The sequence below is a fragment of the Pan troglodytes genome, chromosome 4 (assembly GCF_028858775.2).
Source record: "Pan troglodytes isolate AG18354 chromosome 4, NHGRI_mPanTro3-v2.0_pri, whole genome shotgun sequence".
Taxonomy (NCBI): Eukaryota; Metazoa; Chordata; class Mammalia; order Primates; family Hominidae; genus Pan; species Pan troglodytes.
Genome location: NC_072402.2, coordinates 5,402,052 through 5,429,180, shown reverse-complemented (window position 1 = coordinate 5,429,180; position 27,129 = coordinate 5,402,052). Strand labels below are relative to the sequence as shown.

General features: G+C 35.9%; 1 long non-coding RNA gene across 1 annotated transcript in view; it reads left to right on the top strand.

The window, feature by feature from the left end:
- The window catches only part of LOC107974600 (uncharacterized), a 181,484-nt gene that overhangs the window by 102,444 nt on the left and 51,911 nt on the right, over positions 1 to 27,129 (top strand). The window lies entirely within an intron of this gene.

The window sequence follows — 27,129 nt, the reverse complement described above, 5'->3', positions numbered from 1 at the left end:
GTTGCTTGCTTCCTAGAGTTCACCGGAAAATAAAGTTGCTAAAAGTTAAGCATTCATATATATATATATATATATATATATATATATATATATATATGAAATAATAAAGAAAATTATGTATGCAAGTATACAAGACAGGTAAGATGTGATTTTGGTAAGGAAAAGCTATAAGGTAAGCAGATTTTTTTTTAATAGAAAAGAGTAAGTTTTTTCCAAAATTAGTAGGATGGGTTGTTCAAAAATAAGAAGAGGAGAAGTGTAGGACAAAATCTGAATGAATAAGAAAGCCTAAAAAGATCTGTAAAAGATGAATCCAACAAAAGGAATTTTATATGTGATCAAGCTATTTAAGATTAGAAGGTACTTGGTTATACATTTTTCTACAAATTAAGCATCAATATAAAAAATACAGACTGTGCAAGGTGACACATGCCTGTAATCCCAGCACTTTTGGAGGCTGAGGCAGGTGGATCTCTTGAAGTCAGGAGTCTGAGACCAGCCTGGCCAACACGGTAAAATCCTGTCTCTACTAAAAATACAAAAATTAGTTGGGTGCGGTGGTACACGTCTGTAATTCCAGCTACTTGGGAGGCTGAGGCACAAGAATCGCTTGAGCCTAGGAGGCAGAAGTTGCAGTGAACTGAGATCATGCCACTGAACTCCAGCCTGTACAGCAGGGTGAGACTCTGTCTCAACAATAATAAATAAATAAATAAAGTATAATAATGCAGAACTAGAATTTGGTCCTCTGTGTTAAAAGAACAAGGTTTTCTTTAGTATTGTTTTTTTCTTAATAGGAAATTATGAGAGGTTTTTCTTTATTTTTTAGATAATTGGCCAAAGGAAAAAAGATTTATGTTTTACCAATATAATTTCCTGTGCTTCATCTTGTCTTTAGTAGATTAATGATAATTTAAGAGAACTGAGACATCTCTGTTAAAAAAGTTAAAATTTTTCTACAACTGTGTGACTTTTCTTGTTTGAAGTCATTAAATTACCACTTGGGTAATATGTGTTTCAAAATTTATATGAAATTCTTAGAAATCCAATCATACTACTAGTCTTGGGTAAGAATTTTCAGAACTCTAACAGAAAAATGTGATTTCATAAAACTGCTAACCCAACACCAAGCAAGACAAGAATTAATTGATCACCGAGGAAATGTTTTGACAGATTTTCATGCTAACTCAGCCAATACTGAAATCATTAAGATGTGCAATTTGAATGAACTTCATAAGATTGATCCAAGTAAATTACCTATGATAATATATTTAATAAACACTGCTAGGCACCTGAATTGGAGAAACAAAGCTAGTGTTGAAAGGGATTTTAATTCAATATAAAGTGTGGGTTCATGGAAAGCCTGGATGGTAGCCTGGTTATTCGAGTTCTTAACACTTAGGACTCCAGCCTGGGCAACAGAGTGAGACCCCATCTCAAAAAAAAAAATGCTTCTCTGTCTTGGCATAAATGTAACACTTCTATTATTAAAAGCTCTGCGTTCCAACTCCTTTTGGAGTGGATAAAATAATATGAATAATAAAAATATGTTTTTTGACTATCTAAAATTGTGAAAGTTGTTTATAATCAATCTTTGGTTTGTCAAGTCCGTAATTCTAGTAAGGCAACAAAATCCTCAAGTGACACGTTTCCATCATCTGCTGGACTATTTGAACAAACACAAGTGGATTCATTCAGTTGCCTTCTTCTGTGTATGTTTTTGGTAGTATAGAAACTTCCCTATGCAGAAAAAACACTTTTAAAGTGGTACCTAAAAGATTGTTGGAAAAAAAAAATGTGTTTCCTTTATGGGATATTCCTGGAGAAATCTCCATCGTTAGAGATAATTGTTTCAGTGGAGAAGGTATAAAATAGTCAAATAAGGTATTACAAACACTATGTCATCCTGCAAAGCTAGCATAATTGCATTACCTTGGTCAAAGTTATTCCTGATTGATGGTAATCCGATTCATTCCCGCTGGAAAGCAAAAATTGACCCCAATAAAATAGTGACTGGAGTACCTATTCTTCTAATAATAAAATCTTATGTACCTCATGCCCTTATAAACTGACATGAACCAATATTTCAAAGCTTTCATACACGAGGCCAAGTATATTTTCTCCAGGTAAAAGAAGCTCTTCATGACCCATGAACAGATGACAGGCAGACCTTTCACAGCCTAGAACATGCAGATTTGGTCTCTTGGAAACAACACCAGAGAAAGACCACAGTTGAACTCTCTTGAAAGGAACTATGCCAAGTTCTACCCTGCAGCAAAACTTCAGAGACTCAAGTCTTGTATCCACATCTCTTAACTCAAAGAGCCCCTCTAGACTCTTGGGACCATACACACACTGGAGACATCAAGGTGAAACTGACCAGGGAGGCTTCTCCTTAGAAGAAGAAAACATCCCCGAAGTACACAACTATCCCAAGATCACAGACCAAGGGTCTGTCTACAGTCACCATGAAATTTTTCTCTCTTCCTACTGTTTATCTTCTGTCTGTACATGGAAAGATAATGTGAAAATTAAGATTTTATCATTGATAGCTTCCACAGAGAACTTAACTGAATGAATGTTGGATATGTCATGTTAAACCTAAACCCTACCATGATCTTAGGTATCCTTTGGTTCACTGTATAACATATTTTGCTGATATTCCAAGTGTGATATTTGATGCTTTCTGTAGTGTCAGACTTTTAGATTTACATATTCAGATTCCTTATTTAAAGCTAACAGTAGGTAAACACTATACTGAGGGCTTTGCTGTTAAATTCGGCCAGAAATTGAATACCAACAAAGAAAAGAAAGATAATTCAACAGTTTGTAGACAGATTTGTAACTCCAACCTTTTAATTATTAGTAGCCACCAACCATGCAATAATTCAATAATGGTGCCTTAGATAAGTATTACTAGTGCTTTCTTACTGGTGCCTACTAATGCACAAGTTATCCCCATAGGAAACTGTCTGTTAGAACTGTCTGTTATGTCCCTCCAGAATGTAATTTTATCTGTGGAGGATTTAATAGTATAATAATCATTTAACCATTCACACATTCCATGTTTCAGTAAGTGGAAAATAAGGATCCAATGTAGATTAGGAATTCTAATGGTATTACTCTCACTCCACAATCAACTAGACACTGAATATTGGTCTGCATTTCTTAACTTGCAGTATAGAATAAAAAGTAATTTGAATGAATGAAATTCCTACAAATGGACATCTTTTCATAGAATGCTCCTTCTCGGGCTGGGTGTGGCGGCTCACACCTGTAATCCCAGAGCTTTGGGAGACCGAGGCAGGTGGATCATGAGGTCAGGAGTTTGAGACCAGCTTGGCCAACATGGTGAAACCCTGTCTCTACTAAAAATACAAAAAAATTAGCCAGGGTGGTGGCAGGTGCCTGTAATCTCAGCTACTCGGGAGGCTGAGGCAGGAGAATTGCTTGAACACGGGAAGGGGAGGTTGCAGTGAGCCGAGACTGTGCCACTGCACTCCAGCCTGGGCAACAGAGTCACACTCCATCTAAAAAAAAAAAAAAAAAAAACCTCCTTCTCTGGCTTGGCATAAATGTAAGTGATGTTATAGTTAGAAATCTGTCTCAAACATTAGCTACTACATCTGACTTAACTGCAAACGTTATAGTTGTCCAAAAAACTTCTTTAAATTATCCTGCTAATACTGTTTTGGATAACATAATTTCTTTGGACTATCTTTCAGCTAAACATATAGCAGTGTATACAAATACACCTGGATAAATACATCTGGTATGGTAAAAACTCAATTGCAAGAAATCAACAAACATACAACTTGGTATAAACAAGTAGGTTACTTTGCTGGGTACTTGTGATATTTTTTGTTCAGATTGGTTCTATTTATGGTAGCTACTGTTAAGGAGTCATGCTTCAGTCTTTTCGAATCATCTTCCTGGAAGCCATTATGATAGTCTCCCTGGCGCACCACTCCCTCAATAGTCCTAAGTGATTGTACAGAGACATCTGTTATGCATCAAATTGTTTTACCACAGTTAGAATAATGAAAATACAAAGAGAGTTAAAAGAATCATCCAACTGGCTTGCCATCATGAATTGTGAATTCCATGCTAAGTCCAAACAAGTCAATTACCATGGTAACAGGGTGTGGCTTCAATGCCCAAGGTTTTGGTGAATCTTTCAGAATTAAAAGGCTGACCAAAAGGCACGAATTGTTCAATTAAATCTGGCCTAAATTTGCTCGGTATCTTGATTCTACACTTAGCAAGCTACAACCTAACTTAATAAGAAATAAACTACAACCTAAGAGTATATTATTGTAGCAAATGTTTGAGTCCCAGCCAATCATGGCAGCTGGGTTTTGGTGAATGACAGGATGCCCACTTATGAGATCATGTTCATGTAAGGCAAATGCCTCATCACACCATGCTCAAATAAGGCAGATGTTGAGCTGTATTCAATCACGCTGTTGTGTCTGCCACTTCCTTTTTTTTCTGTCTGTAAATACTGCCTGCCCACGTTGCTGGATGGAGCTCTCTGTACCTCTCCTGGTTCTGAGTGCTCTTCGACTCATGAATCATTCTTTGCTAAAATAAACTCTGCTAAATTTAACTTCTCTAGAGGGTTTGATTTGTTTATTTTTTTCAAACAAACAGAAGAGAACTTCCAGAAAGATAATTTTGGTGATCTGCAAATGATACACTCAGTGATCAGCTGGTTACTTACTAGTGCGTGTGTGTGAAGAGACTACATGGGAATGGGGAAAAAACTACAAAAGAGTTACAGGTAACTGCTGCACACTCAAAAATAGTGCCTTAGTGCTGTTTTCTGCAGACAGCCTGTAAAATCTTATTATGCAAATATATGGGATAGAATAATCGAAAAATGTTGTCATTGTAGTGAAACAAAAACCACTCCTGACTCAATACTGCTCTTGAACGTCCCCAAAAATCTTAAAAGCAAGACTTGAACAGAACAAATGATTATAAAAAATTTAGGTACATATCAGATACAAGAAAATGTAAAATACATACACACACACACACATATATGTACATTTATATGGATTCAAAAATATTCAGCACATCCAGAGGCAAAATAGATGTTTATGCTATCAGTATGCAAAGAAGCAGGAAAATATAACCCAAAATAAAAAGATGATTCAGCTAATTAAAACCAACCCAGAATTGATAAAGCTATCAGAATTATTAGACATTTAAAAGGTTATTATAGATTTCTATTTGTAGCCACAAAATACAGAGTTTGGAAGCTGTCACTTCAGTCCTTACACCAACAGAGAAATTGAACAAACTAAAATTCAGGTAATTTTTTTGTGCTTACCATGAAACTGAGGTTTCAGGGAAAACCATCGCCGTGACATGTGAAGACACAGATGACTCCAGAGTCACAGCTCATATTTCCTTACCTGCAGCAGAAGATGCTGGAACTATAAACTGGAAGGAAAAGTTAGTAGTTCTGAAAAATTGCTGGAGGACGAGTATGGACTGCAGTTTGGGGAGGAGAGACATATTCATGGAAATTACCTCCAGGGACTCTACCAGGTTCTTATGATGAAGATCTGAAAAATATCCTCCCATAACTGTGGCACAGAGAAGAGAAGAGTAATTGTAAAATAATCGCAGTGCTCACTATATTAAAAAAGGCCTTTTTTTTTTTTTTCAGGGGGGAAGAACTTAGCAGAGCTTATCCAATCTGGGAGAAGAATATTTCAAAAGAAAGTTGCGTAGCTATATTAATTTTAAATGAAGTGGACTTCACATCATGGAAAATTGCCAGGAATAAAGAGTGGTATTATTTAATGATAAAAGGACACATTTTCCAAAAAGACGTAGGGATCTTTAACATATGAAGCTCTAACAATAGTGTTAAAATATGTGAGACAACAACAGATTGTACTGAGCAGATAGACAAATTTGCTTTTATAGTTGAAGACTTCAGTTTATCTTTTAGTAATTGATAGACCAACCAGGCCAAAAAAAAGTCAATAAGGTTATAGTTGACTTGAGCAGCACTATCAATCAACTTGATGTAATTAACATTTATAGAATACTGCACCCAAGAACAGGAGAATAGCTATTCTCATACTCTCATGAGAGTCTCACCAAAAGAGACAATATTTTGTTCCTAAACTATACCTTAAGAAATTCAAGAAAATAGAAGCCATACAGATTATCTTTTCAGAACACAATAGGATTAATCTATAAGTCAATAATAAAAATATCTGGAAAATTATTAAATATTTGAACATCGAACAGTGTACTTCTAAATAATATGTGAATTACAGAATTATTTATCTCAAAATAAATTTAAAAATAGGTAACACTAAACAAATATGTAAAACAAACATGAAAGTTTGTAGAATATAGTAAAAGTAATGATTAGCGAGAAATGTATAGCATTAAGTGCATATATTCGAAAATATTAAAGACGTAAAATCAAGTGTTCAGCAACTAGAGAAAAAAGACCAAGTTAAACATAAAACAAGGAGAATAAAATAAATAATAAAAGGGGAGAAAATCATTGAAATGGAAAATTGGAAAACAATTTAAAAATCAACAAAAGTAACATTGTATTCTTTGAAAAGATCTGAAAATTTCTAATCCTTAATCCAAGCCAGCCCAGCCACAAACAAAATAGAGAAGACAAAATTTATAAAACCAGAAATAAAAGAAAAAAAGGGTAGTCATTACTTTCTATATCATGTATATTACAAGGATAATTAGAAGTACTGCATAACTAAGTACCCACACAACAATTCCTTGAAAGATACAAACTACCAAAATTCACACAAGCAGAAATAAATATCTGAATAGGTCTATATCTATTTAAGTAATTTAATAAATAATAACATTCCAAAAAAGAAGTCATCAAGCCCTGTTGTGGGGGCGCAAAAAACTCCCAGAAAATATGAACAAATAAAATACAATAGTGAATTAAGAAGTATATACCACCACCAAGTGGGATTTATTCATTTATGCAAGGATGGTTCAAAGTTTGAAAATCAATCACCGCTGCATCAACACACTGAAGAAGTATCAAGTAATTAATTGATGTATAAAAATTATTCAACACAACATTCATGATAAAACTCTCAGGACACTAGGAATAGAGAGAAATTTTCTTACTTTAATTAAAAATAATCACAAAAAGCCTATAATTAACATAATAATTAAGGTTGGGAAACAAAATATTTTCCCCTTAAGATGTGGAACAACGCAAGAAGGACTTTTCTCACCAGCCCTGTTCATATATATATATAATGTATATATATTACATTATATATATACATGAGACCCTCACCAAAAGAGACCATATTTTGGTAATATATATATATTACATTATATACATACATTATGTATTTTATATATAATATATATATGATATATGTAATATGTGTGTGTGTATATATATATAAACAAAATAGCCCAGACATAGTCATAAACACAGTAAACTAATTTTTATCAAAAGAGAAAAGGCAATATCATAGAACAAGAGAAGTCTTTTCATCACATGGTGCTGGAACAGTTGGATATGCATATTTTTTTTTAAAGATGCATATCAACACAGACATTACACCTTTCACAAAAATCAACTCAAAATTGATCCTAGGTCTACATATAAAATGTAAAACTATAAAATTTCCATAACAAAAATATCTTAGGAAGAAATCATTGTGACTTTGGTTAATGAGATTTTGGATTCAATACAAAAAGCATGGTCTATGAAAGAAAACATTGACAAATTGTACTTTATTAAAATTAAATTTTCTGTTAGGCAAAAGACACTGTTAAGATAATGCAACAAGCTACAGATGTATAAAATATTTGTAAAAACAGATTTCTGATTTATATTCAAAATAAAGAAACCTCAAAACTCAAAATATAAGACAAAAAATAAATGATGAGCAAAAGATTTGAAAAGATACCTCATTAGAGAAGCTATACAGATGGAAAATACACATATGAAAACATGGTAACATCATTTGTCATAAGACATTACATATCAAAATAGTAGAAGTACCACTACATGCCCATTAGAATGGCAAACAAATGAAACAAAACAAAACAAAACAAAGACAATGCCAATAGTGAAGAATGTAAAACAACAGGATCTCTAATTCATCACTTGTGGGAGGGCAAAATGGCCATTTTGAGAGATACTTTGGAAGTTTCTTACAAACGTAGACTTAATATTTTCATATAGTCCAGCAATTTCCCTCCTAGATATGTACTGAACTGATTTGAAATATATGCCAACACACTAAACTCTGTGTGAATGTTTATAACATCTTCATTCATAATCAGTGACAGCTGGAAGCAACCAAGATGACTTTCCACATGTTCATGGATAAAGGAACTGTGATCCACCCTTATAGTGAAATATAACCCAACAAAGAAAAAAAACAAATTACCAAACCTTAAAAATACATGAAAGAATCTTAAATATGGCAGCTAAATTAAAAATAAAAAAGCTATGCAATATATAATTCTAACTATGACATTCTGGAAAAGGCAAAAATGTAGAGATAGTAAAAAAATCAATTGTTTGTTACAGGGAGAAGGAACTGGGAAGAGTGTAAATAGGTGGATTATGAGGGACTTTTTTAGGCAGTAAAACTATTTTGTTTGATACTGTAACAGTGGATATGTGATACAATATATGTGTCAAAACTCATAGTTCTTTACAGCACCAAGAGTAACCTTAATGTATGTAGATTGGTAAAAATAAATCATTTAGGAGGTCAGGAGATCCCAGAGTAGAATGCAGAATGTGACAAAAGGCTGATGTCTGACAAATGTTTAAAATAGCTTTACTGAAGGTCAGGAAAAATGGTGCTGACTTAAATAATTTGAAAACGAGTAGAATTTGTAAGACTACAGGCAAAAGAAACTACGTAACCTCTTTGATTGATACAGTTTTCTGCAAGGTTGTGAGCTAGTTTTATACTGATAACACACACGCGCGCATGCATACACACACACACACACACACACACACACACAGAATTGAACAATTAAGTGGATGATGGATGCTAAGTGCCCAGATTTTCACTGTTGGAGTTGGAGGTTACAGATGAGCAAGGGAGATGGTAATGGATTAGAGCTGGAGACATCAGTACAAATTCATGTCTAGCTTAATATAGATACAGCTGACTACATATACTATTATCAATGTTCATAGATATTTGGATATGCATAGGTTAGTATATACACATACATTCTCTTGCTCTGTTACATCAGAGGATGTAGAAACAAAGGCACCCCCGAAGCAATGGGCACACACAGTAACCAGATTATGGTTCTAAATACGTTTATTCTCAAATAAACAGCCAGTGCTGATTTTAGTAATTGCCAATTCTAAGACTGCAGAAGAAAATATAAAAGTTCAATGCATTGGCTTACTATGAGTGTTATAAGAAATCACCACAAATGTAGTGGCTTCAAATAGCACAATAAATATGTTCTTACAGTTCTGGAGTCAGACGTCGGAAGTGGGTCTCATTGGGCTAAAGTCACGGTGTTGGCAGGGCTGGCTCCTTCTGAATGCTGTAGGGGACAACCTTATTCTTGCCTCTTCCAGCTTCTTGAGGTTGCTGGAATTTTTTAATTGTGGCTGCATCACCTCAACCTCTACTCCCATGGTCACACTGCCTTCTTTTCTTCTATAGTCAAACCTCCCTCTGCCTCCTCCTACAAGGAACATTTGTGATTAATTTCTAGTCTGCTCAAATAATCCAGGATAATCTCTCCATTCTAACTTAACTTAATCATACCTGGAATTTTTCTTTTGAGGTAACTTCACTAAGTAATTTTCACTAGTTCCAGGAGTTAGAATGCGGGCATCTTTGAGGAGCCATAAGATGTCTTAACACACACACGCACACACACACACGACCATGGTATGTCATAGGGATACAGCAGTCAGGCGCCAACTGACAGACCTCTTAATGCCAAAATCTGGAACCATTCTTTCCTCATTATTCCCTTTTCATTTTCCAGCTTTATTAGGGTATAATGGACAAATAAAACTGTATATGTATTAATAATGTAAGTAAAGTATTATTAGATTATACTCCAAAACACAAAATAAATGCTCATGAGACCATACTGATATAGATAATCAAAAAAATAAATAAATGGGACAAAAAATCTCCCATAAAAAAGAATTCCGAATAATTTATGTATTTACTCTTCTACCCACTCTTCACTGAAGGCTGTGATAGCAACTTTACAGTGGAGAGACCTGACAAGCACTAACTCCACCAGGTGGTCATTATTAATGTCAGCAGTGATGTATCATCTTGATAGGACATACACTGGATATGATGTGATGAACGTGGGCATTCTACAAAACGCCTGACCATAACACCTCAAAACTGTCAAGATTGTAAAAAGCAAGAAAAACCCGACAAACTGTCATTGTCACGAGCCTATGAAGACATGTGAGTTAAATGTTACAGAATATCATGGGTGGGATCTTGACACAGAGAAAAAATATTAATTCAAAGTAAGAAAATCTGAATAAAGCATGGAGTCTAGTTAATAAGAATTAATAAAAATATGCTCATTCATTATTTTAAAATGCATTATCCTAATGTAACGTAATAATTGGGGAACCTGGGTGTGATATTTGGGAATTTAATATACTATCTTTGCAATGTTTTTTTTTTAAAGTTATCAAAATTCTATTCAGTGGAAGATATAAAAATAGCCTAATTCAAGCTTCTAAAAATCCAAACTACACTGTGAGAGAAAAAAATGTACTGAATAGAATGAATAACAAATTTAATGTTGCAGAAAAAAATAAATAAACTTGAAGAGCGAGAGAAATATACATTACCAAAACTTAAACACAGAAACAGAAAAAAAGCAAATCTAAAAAAAAAGAATCAGCGAATGTCAACATCAGGAGGCTTGAGCTTGATATGTATGTAATTTGCATCTTCAAAACGGAGGAAAGTAATGAGAGACAAAATAAACAATTAAAATAATAATGGCTGCTTTTTAAAAAATTTGATGCAAACTTTAAACCAACAGATACAAGAATCTCTGTGAAGAGCAAGCACAGGAAACATGAGGCAAACAGATCCAAGTCATATCATAATAAATTTGCTATAAACCATTGATAAAGAGGAAATTTTAAAAGCATCAAGTGGGGGCAGGCAAAGAAATGTTACATACAGAGGGGCGCAAAGAAAGATGAAAGTTGGTTTCTAATCAGAAACAATGGCAGCAAGAAGACAGAGGACCAACATATTTAAAGTGATTAAAAAATATTGTTTAAATATTACATAAAAAGTGGAAATAGAGACATTTTCAAATATACAGTGATACAGTTTGGCTGTGTCCCCACCCAAATCTCAATTTGAATTGGATTGCCCAAAATTCCCATGTGTTGTGGGAGGGACCCAGGGGGAGGTAATTGAATCCTGGGGGCTGGTCTTTTCCGTGTTATTCTCATGATAGTGGATAACTCTCATGAGATCTGATGGGTTTAGCAGGGGCTTCTGCTTTTGCTTCTTCCTCATTTTTTCTTGCTGCCACCATGTGAGACATACCTTTCACATCCCACCATGATCCTGAGGCCTCCCCAGACATGTGGAACTGTAAGTCCAATTAAACCTCATTTTCTTTCCAGCCTTGGGTATGTATTTATCAGTAGCATGAAAACGGACTAATACAGTAAATTGGTACCAGTATAGTGGGGCATTGCTGAAAACATACCTGAAAACGTGAAAGTGACTTTGAAACTGGGTAACAGGCAGAGGATGGAACAGTTTGGAGGGCTCAGAAAAAGACAGGAAAGTGTGGGAAAGTTTGGAACCTCCTAGAGACTTGTTGAATGGCTTTGACAAAAATGCTTATAGTGATATGAACAATAAGGTCCAGGCTGAGGTGGTCTCAGATGAAGATGAGGAACTTGTTGGGAACTGAAGCAAAGGTGACTCTTGTTATGTTTTAGCAAAGAGACTGGCAGCATTTTGCTCCTGCTCTAGCAATTTGTGAAACTTTGAACTTGAGAGAGATGAGTTAGGGTATCTGGTGGAAGAAGTTTCTAAGCAGCAAAGCATTCAAAAGGTGACTTGGGTGCTATGAAAAGCCTTCCATTTTAAAAGGGAACAGCATAAAAGTTCAGAAAATTTGCAGCCTGAGGAGGCAGTAGGAAAAACAAACAAACAAACAAACAAACAAAATTTTCTGAGGAGAAATTCAAGCCAGCTGCAGAAGTTTGCCATACGTAGCCAGAAGCCTAATGTTAATCCCCAGGACCATGGGGAAAATGTCTCCAGGGCATGTCAGAGACCTTCACGGCAGCCCCTCCCATCACAGGCTTGGAGGCGCAAGAGGAAAAAGTGTTTTGTGGGCCAGGCCGAGGGGCCCCATGCTGTGTTCAGCCTACTGACTTGGTGCTCTGTGTTCTAGCCACTCCAGCCGTGGCTGAAATGGGCCAATATAGAGCTTGGGCTGTGGCTTCAGAGGGTAGAAGCCCCAAGCCTTGGCAGGTTCCACATAGTGTTGAGCCTGTGGGTGCACAGAAGTCAAGAACTGAGGTTTGGGAACCTCCACCTAGATTTCAGAAGATGCATGGAAATGCCTGGATGCCCAGAAAAAGAGTTTGCTGCAGGGGTGGGGCCCTCATGGAGAACCTCTGCTAGGGCAGTGCAGAAGGGAAATGTGAGGTCAGAGCCCCCACACAGAGGCCCTACAGGGGCACTGTCTAGTGGAGCTATGAGAAGAGGGCAGCCATCCTCCAGACCCCAGAATGGTAGATCCACTGACACCTTGCACCATGTGCTTGGAAAAGCTGTAGACACTCAACACCAGGCCATGAAAGCAGCTGGGAGGGAGGCTGTAGCCTGCAGAGCCACAAGGGCGGAGCTGCCCAAGACCATGGGAACCCACCTCTTGCATCAGGATGATCTGGATTTGTGACTGGAATTCAAAGGAGATCATTTTAGAGCTTTAAAATTTGATTGCCCCACTGGATTTCAGACTTGCATGGGGTCTGTAACCCCTTTGTTTTGGCCAATTTCTCCCATTTGGAATGGCTATATTTACCCAATACCTGTACCTCCATTGTATCTAGAAAGTAATCAGCTTGCTTTTGCTTTTATAGGTTCATAGGTGGAAGATATTTGCCTTGTCTCAAATGAGACTTTGGACTGGGGACTTTTGGGTTAATGCTGAAATGAGTAAAGACTTTAGGGGATTGTTGGGAAGGCATGATTGGTTTTAAAATGTGAGGACACGAGATTTGGAGGGGCCAGGGGTGGAATGATATGGTTTGGCTGTGTCTCTACCCAAATCTCAACTTGAATTGTATCTCCCAGAATTCCCACATGTTGTAGGAGGGACCCAGGGGGAGGTAATTGAATCATGAGGGCCCATTTTTCTTGTGCTATTCTTGTGATAGTGAATAAGTCTCACAAGATCTGATGGATTTAGCAGGGGCTTCTGCTTTGCTTCTTCCTCATTTTCTCTTGCGCCACCATGTAAGAAGTGCCTTTCACCTCCCGCCATCATTCTGAGGCCTCCCCAGCCATGTGGAACTATAAGTCCAATTAACGCTCATTTTCTTCCCAGTCTCAGGTATGTTTTATCATTACATAAACAGTGGAAATAAAGACTTTTTCAAATATACAGTGATATAGTTTGGCTGTGTCCCCATCCAAATCTCAATTTGAATTGGATCAGCCAAAATTCCCATGTGTTGTCGGAGGGACACAGGGGGAGGTAATTGAATCCTGGGAGCTGGTCGGTATGTTTTATCATACCTGAGACATACAGGTTACACAATACATATGGGTCATAAAATATTCCATCTCCTATACATGTGAGGTATAAAAAATGTTCAAGAAAGTCCTTCAGGCCAAAGGAAATTCAGATGGGCTATCTAGTGAAATATAAGTTCAAACCAAAAAAATGAAGACTACTGGAAATCATAACTACTTGGATAAACACTTATTTTTTCTTTCCTTTTCAATCAACTTAGTTGATTGTTCAAGGAAAAACAATAACAACATTGGGTAATGTTTATATGAAAAGCTAAAATGTGTTACAACAGTAACATTATGACCAGTAAGAGAAAAACTGAAGTATACTTTTATGACATTTTTATACTCTACATGGAGTTATATAATATCACTTGAAGATAGACTATGATAAGTTTGCGATGTACACTACAATAGCGAAGGCAACCAATAAGATAACAAAATAAAGTGTTTTGCTATTAAGTGAACATAAAGATAAATGGAATCATAAATCATACTCAATAATTTTAAAAAGGCAAATAGCAAAATGAATAAAAGATAAGGCAAATAGAAAGCAAATATTATAAAGTGCTATTAAACCTAACTACATCAATAATCACATTAAATATAAATGGTTCAAACCACCTATTAAAAAGCAGAGATTTTCATATTGGATGAAAAATAAATATATGCAGTCTGAAAGACAAGGACTTTAAAATATTTAATTAAGTTGATTGTGGAAGTCATTTAGCAATGTATACATATATTAAATTATCATGTAGTACACCTTAAATATATATAAAATAACTTTATTTTCAATTATATATCAATAAGCCTTGAGCAATAAAGGCACAAATATGTTAAAAGTAGGAAGATGCAAAATATATTCATGTTAATAGTATTTTTTTTTTTTTTTTGAGTGAGAGTCTCACTCTGTCACCAAAGGCTGGAGTGCAGTGGCATGATCTCGGCTCACGCAACCTCCACCTCCCAGGTTCAAGTGATTCTCCCGCTTCAACCTCCCAAGTAGCTGGAATTACAGGTGCCTGCCACCACACCTGGCCATGAAATGGGGTTTCACCATGTTGGCCAGGCTGGTCACGACCTCCTGACCTCAAGTGATCCTCCTGCCTCAGCCTCCTGAAGTGCTGGGATTACAGGCATGAGTCACCATGCTTGGCCTTTAATACTAATTTAAAAACTGATTTGACTATATTAACTTTAATTGGTGTAAGTTTTAAGGCAAAACAATATTACCAGGGGAAAATAAAGACATTTACAATGGCAAAGGGGTCAATTAATCAAGACATAAAATCTAAATGTTTATTAATTTAATAATAGCATCATTAAATATGTAGTTTCAGTGCAGGGTCCAAGTGCCACCCAACAGCTCCCCTGGGTTCTCAAGAAAAACTCTGTGCTTGGTACAGGATGTGCTGGCAAGCTCACAAATACAGTTTTGTGAAATGAGCTCAGAGAACAGCTAGTATATCCCTGTTCCTGCTGCAGTGGGCATATATAAGCTTTTTCTGGGAACTTCTTACCTATATATGTGTCAATAGCCTTCAGGCACCCCCAGCTTTCTGTCATTCTCACCTTTAGAGACAATGGTGGGAATTTTTCTACTTCAGCCTGAAGTGAGGCACACGTAGTCACATCGCCCTCAGTGACTATAGAATGGATCCAATAGCCGTGGGAGACCCATGCATTGCAAGGGGCTAAATCTTATTTACTTGCTTTCTCCTCTTGCTATAAATAAACGCTGTATCACTTGAGTCTGGTGTGCATGTTGTCTGTTCATAGTGACCTAGAAACTTGCACTGTTTCCCTGATGGTACTTACCTGCCTTTTGACCTTGGCCACACTGATGTTACACTTTATCCTGCAGCACAAGCTTATCACCTAATAAAACATGAAGCAACAACTTAAAAACATCCGGAAAAAATAGACAAAGTTTTTTATTTTATTTTTAGTTTTTTGAGACAGAGTTTCGCTCTTGTCACACAGGCTGGAGTACAATGGCGGGATCTCAGCTCACTGCAGTCTCCGCCTCCCAAGTTCAAGTGATTCTTCTGCCTCAGTGTCCTGAGTAGCTGGGATTAAAAGCATGTGTCACCACGCCCGGCTAATTTTCTATTTTTAGTAGAGACGGGGACGTGGCAGGCAGATCAACTGAGTAAAGAGATCATTTCTACAGCTTCTACAGATATTCAAAGTATTTTTAGATAGATTTAAAATCTGTAGATGTTATAGTATTCTATAGATGATAAATAGATACTAGAAGATAAAAGCACAGCATAAACAACTTTATACTATTTAGGTTGACAATTTAGATGATGTGAAAAACTTTCATGGAAAACACGAATCACCAAACTTCACTCAAGATGCAATGTATATAACCAGAATAGCTCCATTGAAAAAAATTAATTTGTACTTTTAAACCTATGAAGAAAAATCCAGAAGCAGATGGATTCATTGATGAACACCAGCATCTTTAAATACTGTTTTAAAAGTACAAATAGGCCGGGCGCGGTGGCTCATGCCTGTAATCCCAGCACTTTGGGAGGCCAAGGCGGGCGGATCACGAGGTCAGGAGATCGAGACCATCCTGGCTAACACGGTGAAACCCCGTCTCTACTAAAAATACAAAAAATTAGCCGGGCGTGGTAGCGGGCGCCTGTAGTCCCAGCTACTCGGGAGGCTGAGGCAGGAGAATGGTGTGAACCCGGGAGGCGGAGCTTGCAGTGAGCCGAGATCGCGCCACTGCACTCCAGCCTGGGCGACAGAGCGAGACTCCGTCTCAAAAAAAAAAAAAAAAGTAGAAATAATGCTAATTCTGTACGAAGTCTGTTGAAGGTGAGGAAATGCGTCTCAGCTCATTCTGTGAAGCCTGTCCTGCTCTCACTGGAAAAGTAGACAACAGTATAAGAAACAAGGGAAAACAATAAACCAATCTCTCTCATGAACATGGATAGGAGGAGCAATACATTACTGATAACTCAAATCCAACAATATATTAAAATACTAATACATCATTACCATGTGGGGTTTGCTCTAGAGATTCAAGGTTGTTTCAACATTTAAAATCAATCAATGTAATTTACCACATTAATAAATTAAAATGGAGGAGCCATATGCTCAATAAAAGCATAAAACTAATTATTTGATAAAATTAATATTCATTAATGATGCATACTTTGCAAATCAGAAAGAAAAATCACCTTCCTGAACTTGAAATGACACCTACAAAACATTTGCATGTAATATCATATTTAATGTTGACAGAAGTAACACTATGTTTCTAAGATCAGGAATCATAGGAGGATGCATGCTACCCACCATTTCTATCCAAACTTATACTCGAGGTTTTAGCCAATGCAATAATAAAAACATGGAAAATAAAAGGCATACAGACTAGAAGGAAAGAGCAAACTTAATTCTCAGATGCCATGATTATCAACGTAGAAATTTGGTAGAATCTATAAAAAATAATAAGACTAATAAATTAGTCTATCAAGGTAATAGCATAAAATAAAAATATATGAAAAACTAATTGTACTTTTACATACTAGCTTAGTCTAGAAGGTAGAAGTAGGCTTTTATCCAATATGGCTGGTGTCTTTATAAGAAGAGGGGATTAGGACACAGATGAGACAGACTGAAGGAGAACCAGGTAAGCACACAGCAAGAAGACAGTCATCTACATGCCAAGGAAAGACAGTTCAGAATAAATCTAACCTGCTGAAACCTGATCATGGGCTTCCTTGAACTGTAGGAAAATAAATTTCTGTTCTTTAAGCCACTCCATTTGTGGTAATTCATTATGGCAGATCAAGCAAACTAATACACTTAATAATAAGCAAAAATTGAGGCAAAATAACTCCCAAATCTGTTAATCCACACCTCATGTCCTACATAAAAATTAACTCAAAATAACCACAGATTAAAGGTAAGAAATAAAAGTATAAAATGCGCAGCAGAAAACAGGAGAAAATCTCTGTGGTCTTGAATTAGCAAATTTTTTTTTAAATATAACACATCATGTACATAATTGATCAAATAAGTTAATAAATTGAACTTAGCTAAAATTAAAAACTTGTGGTCTTTGAAATGGACTACTAAAAAAAATAAAGTTAAGACATAGGCTGATAGAAAATATTTGATCCAAAAAATTATTTTGGATCAGACACAGACTGTCAGACACGGACCGATAGAAAATATTTAATATTTTGTATTTAAAAATAATATTTAATCCAAAAATAATTTTACTCTAGGACATATATAAACACTAAATACTGAATATAAATAAAAAACAACTCAGCAAAAAAAATCTTGAAACAAATAAAAATAGAAACACAACATACCAAAACTTATGGCATATAGCAAAAGCAGTATTAAGAGGGAAATTCATAGCAATAAACACCTACATCAGAAAAGTAGAAATATTTCAAATGAATAACATAATGGTTTATCTTAAGAAACTAAAAAAGTAAGAACAAATCAAACCCAAAATTAATAGATGGAAAAAAATAATAAAGACCAGAGTAGAAATAATAAAATTGAGACTGAAAAAGCAATACAAGAGAACAATAAAATGGAAATTGGGCTTTTGAAAAGATAAATAAAATAAGCAAACCATTAATTAACTAGACTAACTAGAAAAAAAGATAAAAGATCCAAATTAATAAAATCAGGAAAAAGGAGAAATTACAATTAATACCACAGAAATGCAGTGAGTTATCAGAGTATTATGAAAGACATGTCAGCAAGTTGGAGAATCTAACAGAAATGGATAAATTGCTAGACACATATAATTTGCCAATATTGAGAAATAAAAAACTTGAAAAGACCAATTATAAGAAATGAGATTTAATCAGTAATAATATTTCTCCCATAAAATAAAAGCCCAGAATGTGACAGTTTCACTACCAAATTCTATCAAACATTTAGAGAACTAATACCAATTCTTCTCAAAATATTTTAGAAAATCAAAGATGCTGGAATTCTTCTAAGCTCATTTTCAGAGGCCAGCATCACCCTGATAAGAAAACCAGATAAGGGTACATCAACACCAACAAAACTGTAAGCCAATATCCCTGATGAACATAGATACAAAAATCCTCAGCAAAATACTAGCAAACTGAACCCATCAACACATTAAAAAGAGTATTCACTATAATCTAGTGGAACTTTCCCCAGGGATGCAAGAATGTCTCAACATATGCAAATCAATAAACATGATGCATCACATCAGTGCAATGAAGGACAAATAACTTAATTATCTCAATAGATGCAGAAAAAGCATTTGATAGAAATCAACATCCTTGGTTGTAAAACCTCCAACAAAGTAGATATAGAAGGAGCATTCCTCAACACAATAAAGACCATATATGACAAATCCACAGTAAATATCACATGGAATGTGGAAAAGCTGAAAGTTTTCCTCTTAGAAATAGAACAAGACAAGAATGCTTACTTTCACCCCTCTTATTCAACATAGTCCGAGTAATCCTAGCTAGAGAAATTAAGCAGTAGAAAAATTAGAGGTTATCCAAACTGGAAGTGAGGAACTTAGAACTGATCAAAAAATTCAGTAAATTTTCAGGATACAAATTAACATACAAAAAAAAATCAAAATCAGTAGTGTTTTCATACACCCACAATTAACTAGCAGAAAAATAAGAAGGCAATCTTATTTATAATGGCTACAAAATAATAAAATACCTAGAAATAAATATAAAAGATTAAAGATCTCTACAAGAAAAACTATAAAAGATTGATGAAATAAATTGAAGAGCTCACAAAAGAATGGAAAGTTTCTTTATGTTCATAGATTGAAAGAATTAATATTGTGAAAACCATATTACCAAAAGTGATCTACCAATTTCATATAATTCCTATAAGAATATCAGTGGCATTCTGCACACAAATATATATTTTTTAAATCCAAAAGTTTATATGGAATCACAGAACACCCTGAATTGCCAAAGCAATCCTGAGCAAAAAGAACAAAGCTGGAGGCATCACACTACTTTATTACAAAATATACTACAAAGCTATAGTAACCCAAACAGCATGATGCTGGCATAAAAGAAGCCACATAGACTGGTGGAACAGAATGGAGAACTCAGAAATAAATCCACATATTTAGAGCCAACTGAATTTCAAATAAAATGTACCAAGAACATTCTGTAGGGAAATAATATCATGTTTAATAAATTGTGCTGGGAAAACTGAATATTCTGTCTCTCATTATATGCAACAATATCAAATTAAAATGAATTAAAGACTTGAAAATAAGACCTGAAACAATACTAGAAGAAAACATTGAGGACATACTTCAGGACATTGGTCTGAGGAAATACTGTTTGGGTAAGACCTCAAAAGCATAGCCAACAAAAGCAAAAAAATAGATAAATGGAATTTGTCAAACTAAAAAGCTTCTGCACGTCAAAAACAAACAACCAAAAACAATCAACAGAGGGAAGAGACAGCCTACAGAATGGGAGGAAATATTTGCAAATGGTCCATTTGATAAGGGGGTTAATAACCAGAATATCTAACAACCTTAAACAAATCAATAGCCAAAAAAAACCCCAGATAATTTGATTTTAAAATGAGAAAATGATCTAAATGAACATTTCTCAAAAGAAGACATACTAATAGTCAACAGGCGTGTAAAAAATGATCAACACCATTAATCATCAGGGGATTGTAAATCAAAACCACAATGAGATATCATCTTACTCCATTTAAAATGTCTATTACCAAAACAACAAAATTTAACAGATACTGGCAAGGATGTGACGAAAGGAGAACACTAGCTCACTGCTCGCGGGAATGTAAATTAGGGTAGCCACTATGAAAAAACAGTATGGAGTTTCCTCAAAAAACTAAAAACAAAACTAACATATGATCCAGCAGTTGCACTGTTTGGTATACATCCAAAACAAGCTTGATAGGTCCATAGATATATATGCATGTTAAATTTTACATCCTATATTTTTATTGATTTTATTTCATTTTACTTTATTTTATTTTTTAATTTTTTTTTTTTTTGAGTCAGAGTTTCACACTTATCTCCCAGACTGGAGTGCAATGGCATGGTCTTGGCTTACTGCAACCTCTGCCTCCCAGGTTCAAGGTCTTCTCCTGCCTCAGTCTCCCAAGTGGCTGGAACTACAGGCTTGCACCACTATGCCCTGCTAATTTTGTATTTTTAGTATAGACGGGGTTTTACCATGTTGGCCAGTCTGGTCTTGAATTCCTGACCTCAGGTGATCCGCCCACCTCGGCCTTCCAAAGTGCTGGGATTACAAGCATGAGCCACCACACCCAGCCAACATCTTACATTTTTAGTATTTGCACTTTATTGTGTGCCAATGATATCTCAATAAAGTTGTTTAAAAGTTTTATACAAATTCACTTGAGTCTGCCTTTTGATATTAATTATAAAATGATTTGGAATTTGCACTTATTGACCAAAATTGATATTACTCTTTGAAATATTTTCTTTTCATATTAAACTTTATTCCAATACAAAACTACCCAACTTATTTCAGTGTTGTGGTTTTGGTGTTGTTTTGTTTTTCCTAATTGTGTTTGCTTCATTTCCCTTATGCAAGCATATAGATCTTCTGTTGTTAAATTTTGCAATATACAGTAATACATTGTATTCAACCAGATCTTAAACTTTCATATATGACAAAATATTTCTGTTATATTGAATCGCTCTAAATTTAGAGGCAACAATGTGAATAGAAAACCAACTTTGTTTTAACAATGACAGAGTTAAAAAAAATCCATGTGTATAAGCATTTTCCTTGTGTTAATAATGTCCAGCACTTTGGTAATAAGTTAGGAAGGAGATATTGTTTGTTCAAAGTAACTTTGCATTTTCCAAATATTCACATAACTGACACTTTTCAAAAACGCTTTTCCCCTCTAAAAAATGTTTTTGAATCCTGTGAGTACTAAAGGTGACAAAATGTATCATACGATTTTAGGTTCTGCCTGATCTTTCTAAAGGCTTATTGTTTCTAGATAATTTTAACTTCAAATTTCAATGCCAAATGTACAAATATACACAAATTTTACATGATGATGTAAATGTACATGTTATAAATTTATAAACTTAAAACATAGTATTCTAAAATAAGCAATTTTTTATAACTTTTATTTTGTAAAAATAAAATGTACAGGTTTATTACATGGGCATATTGCATGGTGCTGAGGTTTGGGGTATGACTGATCCCATCGCCCAGGTACTGAAGTATAGTACCCAATAGTTAATTTTTCAACCCTTGCCTGTCTCCTTCCCTCCTCTATCTGGTAGTCCTCAACATCTACTGTTGCCATCTTCCTGTTCATGTATATGCAATGTTTAGCCCTGCTTGTAAGTGAGAACATGCAGTATTTGGTTTTCTGTTCCCGTGTTAATTTGCCTAGGAAAATAGCCTCCAGTTGTATTCATGTTGCTGCAAAGAACACGATTTTATTCTGATTTATGACTGCACAGTATTCCATGGTGTACCGTATTCCCTTTATCCAATCCACTGCTGATGGTGGCACCTCTGTTGATTCCATGTCTTTGCTATTGTGAATAGTGCTGTGATGAACACAGATGTGCATGTGTCTTTTTTGAGGAACAATTTATTTTCTTTGGGTATATATACAGTAATGGGTTGCTGGGCTAAATGGTAATTCTGTTTTCAGTGTTTTGAGAAATCTTCACACTGCTTTTTACAGTGACTGAACTAACTTACATTCCCACCAACACTGTGCAAGTGTTCCCTTTTCTCTGCAGCCTCGTCAGCTTCTATTGTTGTTAACTTTTTAGTAATAGCCATTCTGACTAATGTGAAATGATCTGATATAAAATATTGGTATGCTATTCTATATACAGTATACATACAATATGTATGTTTCTGCATTTGTGTGTGCGCATGTATATATCACATTACGTAGCAATAAGCAATGGTAATGTATTAATGAATCTGTGGCTTTCAAATATTTATGATCTAAATAAATAGAAATAATTTTCATTCATCCCAACACTTACATTTCTGTTACAATCATTTGACAGGTTGTTTTGAATGAAAATAAACATCTCTTCAACCAGCTTGACTGTTTGTTACAGAAAATAAAGTAAGCATCGAAGTGCTTAATAGATTTAAAAAATTCTATATGGCAAAATAAACGAATGCTAATCCCTCTATAGCTTGAGTAAATAAATGCCGCTTTAATTCAGGTGTGGTTGTGCCCGTGGGTTATGCTCTTCTGTTAACATCACCTGTCAGCAGCAACGCCATGTAAATGAGCCGGCTGAGCCTTTCCCTCGCATCTTTGCTAAGCCTCTTGCATTCTTCTAATCATGCTACACAGAAGCCAATATCTATTTTCATCAGGCAGATAAGATCTCTTAAGGAATTAGAGAGGTTTTCCGCTTAGTTCTATGCTGGGCAAGGACACGGCTGTGATCTAGGGCTTTGGGGATTTCTCATTATGCACTGGTGCCTGCTGGATCGAAGAACTGAGTTCTGGCTACTGGATTTTTAATCCTCTTGTGGTCAGGGTTAGAACTTCTAGTTACTTAAGATCTTTGATTACTCAGCACTTGGCTTTTGATTGAGTGAACTTCTGAAGACAGCACAGGGCTGTGATTTCAAGTTAGCAGTTTTAAAGTAACTACTGGAAAAAATAGATAGGAAAAGCCCTGTGATTAAGAGACACTATCCCTTTTTAATTGACTTTCTGAAGTTATCTGATGCTTAACTCTTCATGTGCCACAACAAAAAATAAAGTAAATAGAGTGAATGAATGGCTTTAAGGTTTCCCTTTAAGATGGAGAAAATTCCATGAAATGTACAGGACTCCTGGCAACTGTGAGACTGAGAGAAGCTCAGCTTTAGCTAAGGGTAACAATTGATGTGGAGAGGGTTTCATATGAAAAAGATGAAGCAGGTTTCCACCAGTGCCTGGAAATCTCCTCAGCTGATGACGTAAGTATTCAGGGAATAAATAGAAACAAGGCCACCACGATAATGTCGTCGGTTCAGAGAGAGAGAGAGAGAGAATATACACATACACATAATCACACATATATTCACACATACACATAGTACAAACTATATCATGAATAGAAACACGTTTGTACGGGTTAAAATTATTCAGACAAGATAATCTTAAATGTCTCTCCCTATGGAACTTAAAACAATGAGATCTGGTCTCTTTTGCCCACTCCTAGAAGGAAGTTACAGGTGAGAGGTTTTCCCTCAAATTTTGAAATAACAAACATCTTCTGTGGAAGTAAAATCAGTGAGAATAACAGCTGGCCGCTCGGGCACAGGTTGCTGAAGGGGCACCCCAAGGGCTCTCACTGGTGCTAGAGTGGGTCAGCCGTTGGCTCTGGCCACTTCCTGTGGCTGCCCCTCCTCCCGGTCACTTCTGGTGTCTGGGACCTATATTCTGCTGTGGTTGGGATTTATGGACCAGCCTCGGCAAACTAGAGTCCAAGAGCAGTCACTCAGGATTCCTCTGGTACGAGTCAGACAGACTGAATAGTTACATGCCCAAACTCATGAAGGTCTTTTCTTAGAGCTGTGGTGGGAAAAAAAGGACATGAAGGTTTGGGACACTTTTATTCTTTCCTTCTTGGGCCACAGTCCTAATAATCAGACATTTTTTGCCTTTTAGAAAGGCCTGGGGTGGCCAGGCGTGGTGGCTCACGCCTGTAATCCCAGCACTTTGGGAGGCTGAGGCGGGTGGATCACGAGGTCAGGAGATCGAGACCATCCTGGCTAACATGGTGAAACCTCGTCTCTACTAAAAATACAAAAAATTAGCCGGGCGCGGTGGTGGGTGCCTGTAGTCCCAGCTACTCAGGAGGCTGAGGCAGGAAAATCGCTTGAACCTGGGAGGCGGAGGTTGCAGTGAGCTGAGATCACGCCACTGCACTCCAGCCTGGGCTACAGAGCGAAACTCCGTCTCAAAAAAAAAAAAAAAATTAATTGAGTCTTCTAGCAGAATAGGGATACAAGAAGAAAGTAAAACTGAAGTTATGTGGAATGATAAAGAAGTTTATGAGGGTAATGCCAATTAAACATAGTTTTAGAAAAAGCATTTCTGCTATAATTTTTGAAGATGAATTAGGGTGTGGTGAACCTCTAGGTAGGTTACCAGTAGAGCAGAAGTTAGCATCATCTCAATGAGACGTTTTGACCAATATAAACGAAAAGGAGGAGTCAGGTTTCAAGTTTCAGATTAAAATTAACTGAAAACCCTTCTGTGCAGAGGACCTGAAACAAACACATTTTGAAGGCATAGATTTCTACATGCTAGGTTTGGGGAGAGTAGGAGAAGTTTGTGGAGAGGGGAGGACAGGTGGGAGAAGTTGAAATCACTTGGGGACATTGTGAATTTGAGGAGCATGGGGACATTTTAAGTGGTGGTGTGCTGTAGGGAGTTGGGAATGTGGGTCTGGAGCTCTGCCTGGGTTCTAGAGCTCTGTGTTAGATACAGAATAGGGCTGACCTCTGCATTCAGTTTATTCAGTGGCATATTGGAGATATGAAAGAGTGTGGCTTCTGAGGCTAGGCCTTAAATCACATGTGGTTTTGGTCTTGTTCTCTCTCGAGTCAATTACCCTGGGGAAATACACCTGCTATGAAGGACAGCACTCAAGAGGTCTGTGTGTCAAGGATTTGAGGCTTCCTGCCAAAAGCCAGCAGCAGTTTTCTAGGCATATGAGGGAGCCAGGCTGAAAGTAGATCCTTAGCCTCAATCAAGATTTTAGATGACTCCTGCCCCAGTCAACATCTTGACTGCAGCCTCCTGGTAGACCTGAACCAAAACCATCCAAATTCTTAGACATAGAAACTGTGAGATAATAAATGATTACTTTAAGTTCTTACATGCTGGTGTAACTGCATATGCAACAATAAATAGATAATATATCCAGTCTATCTTTCCATTATTTTGTATTATTTCATTTTCATGGAATCACTTGCTTAGGGATCATAATTAATCATTTTACCTTTCACGGAATTGCCTTTGTTATAAGAATAGGAAACTCAGGATAAAAAATATGGAATTAGAGCAGACTTTTGGTTTTAATTCTCATCACCAGCTCTTTTTTTACTTTTATTTTAACAATCTTAATAATTTGTATACTCAATGATTTAGATATCCTCTAGTGAGGTTTTCAGATATGAGCCATGTGGTTCTGTAAAATTATGGTTTTCCAATGATAAAAACTACACACAGTGAGATGCCAAGCAGCCTGAGTGGAACAGAAACTTGCATAAAAGTGACAAAACTCACTTTCTCTTGATTTTTTTTGATATGAACCAGTAAAGTTGCAATGTTGCTTATGTTTTAAAAGTCATATTTAACTAAAATTCATTCAGAAACTATTATGATTTTGTCTTTAAATTCATCATAGCCTTAATGTAGTAGAGTTCCTATAACAGGGTATTCTTCATGCTAAAAACTAGTGTTTCTGTGGCTACCAATGTGGAAACCAAATGTTTTCATCCCGGGACTGGTTGTTGTGTGTAACCTAGTCCTCGGGGATTCCTCTGCCTCTGTGAGTGGATTTCACTCCCTTTAGCAGCCCTCTAGAGCACCCTTTCCTATTCCACACTCACCACAGCTGTTCTGAAATCCCAAATGGCTTCCTTCTTGTTATTCACCTTAACTATATCCCGGACGTAAATCTCATACCCTAAACTTAATCTCATTTCTCTCTTCTCCAACGTTGTTTTGTGAAGATCTCTTTTTGTTTCACAAAAACTTCAGCATCAACTGCTTTTACTTCCGAACAAATGTCTCTGGTCTTTAGCTATTTAGTATTTCTGTAGCTGCATGTAGCTCTAATGTTGCTAGGGACATGGCAAAACAAAATAAAATAAAGTTTAAAAAAGAATGATGCACATAAAACAAGGAATTGAATATTCATCACACATCTTTCTTCACTCATGAGAAATTTCCTTGCTGAATGTGTGAATAGGAAAATCTGGAATTAACACCAAATCCATGACCAAAATCGTGATTTTCATTTTAATTATTTTATAACCTTAATCTCTACTTTTTGCAATAAAGTCATAGAGCTTAACAGATATTTTGCCTCTTCTTGTTACTTATGCCAAAATTTACTCACTTTGTTTTTTTTTCTTTAAGTAAGAGAAATGATAAATGAAGTCAGCTTTGGTGGACAAGTATTCACCATGATTATACAATTCTCGTATTCCATCCAGATACTGCAACAACATAACGGAGGACCTAGATATGTGCACTCTTTTATTACTTTGTAAACATATTCTCCAGCACCATGTCATGATTGTTTAATTTTTCTTTGGAT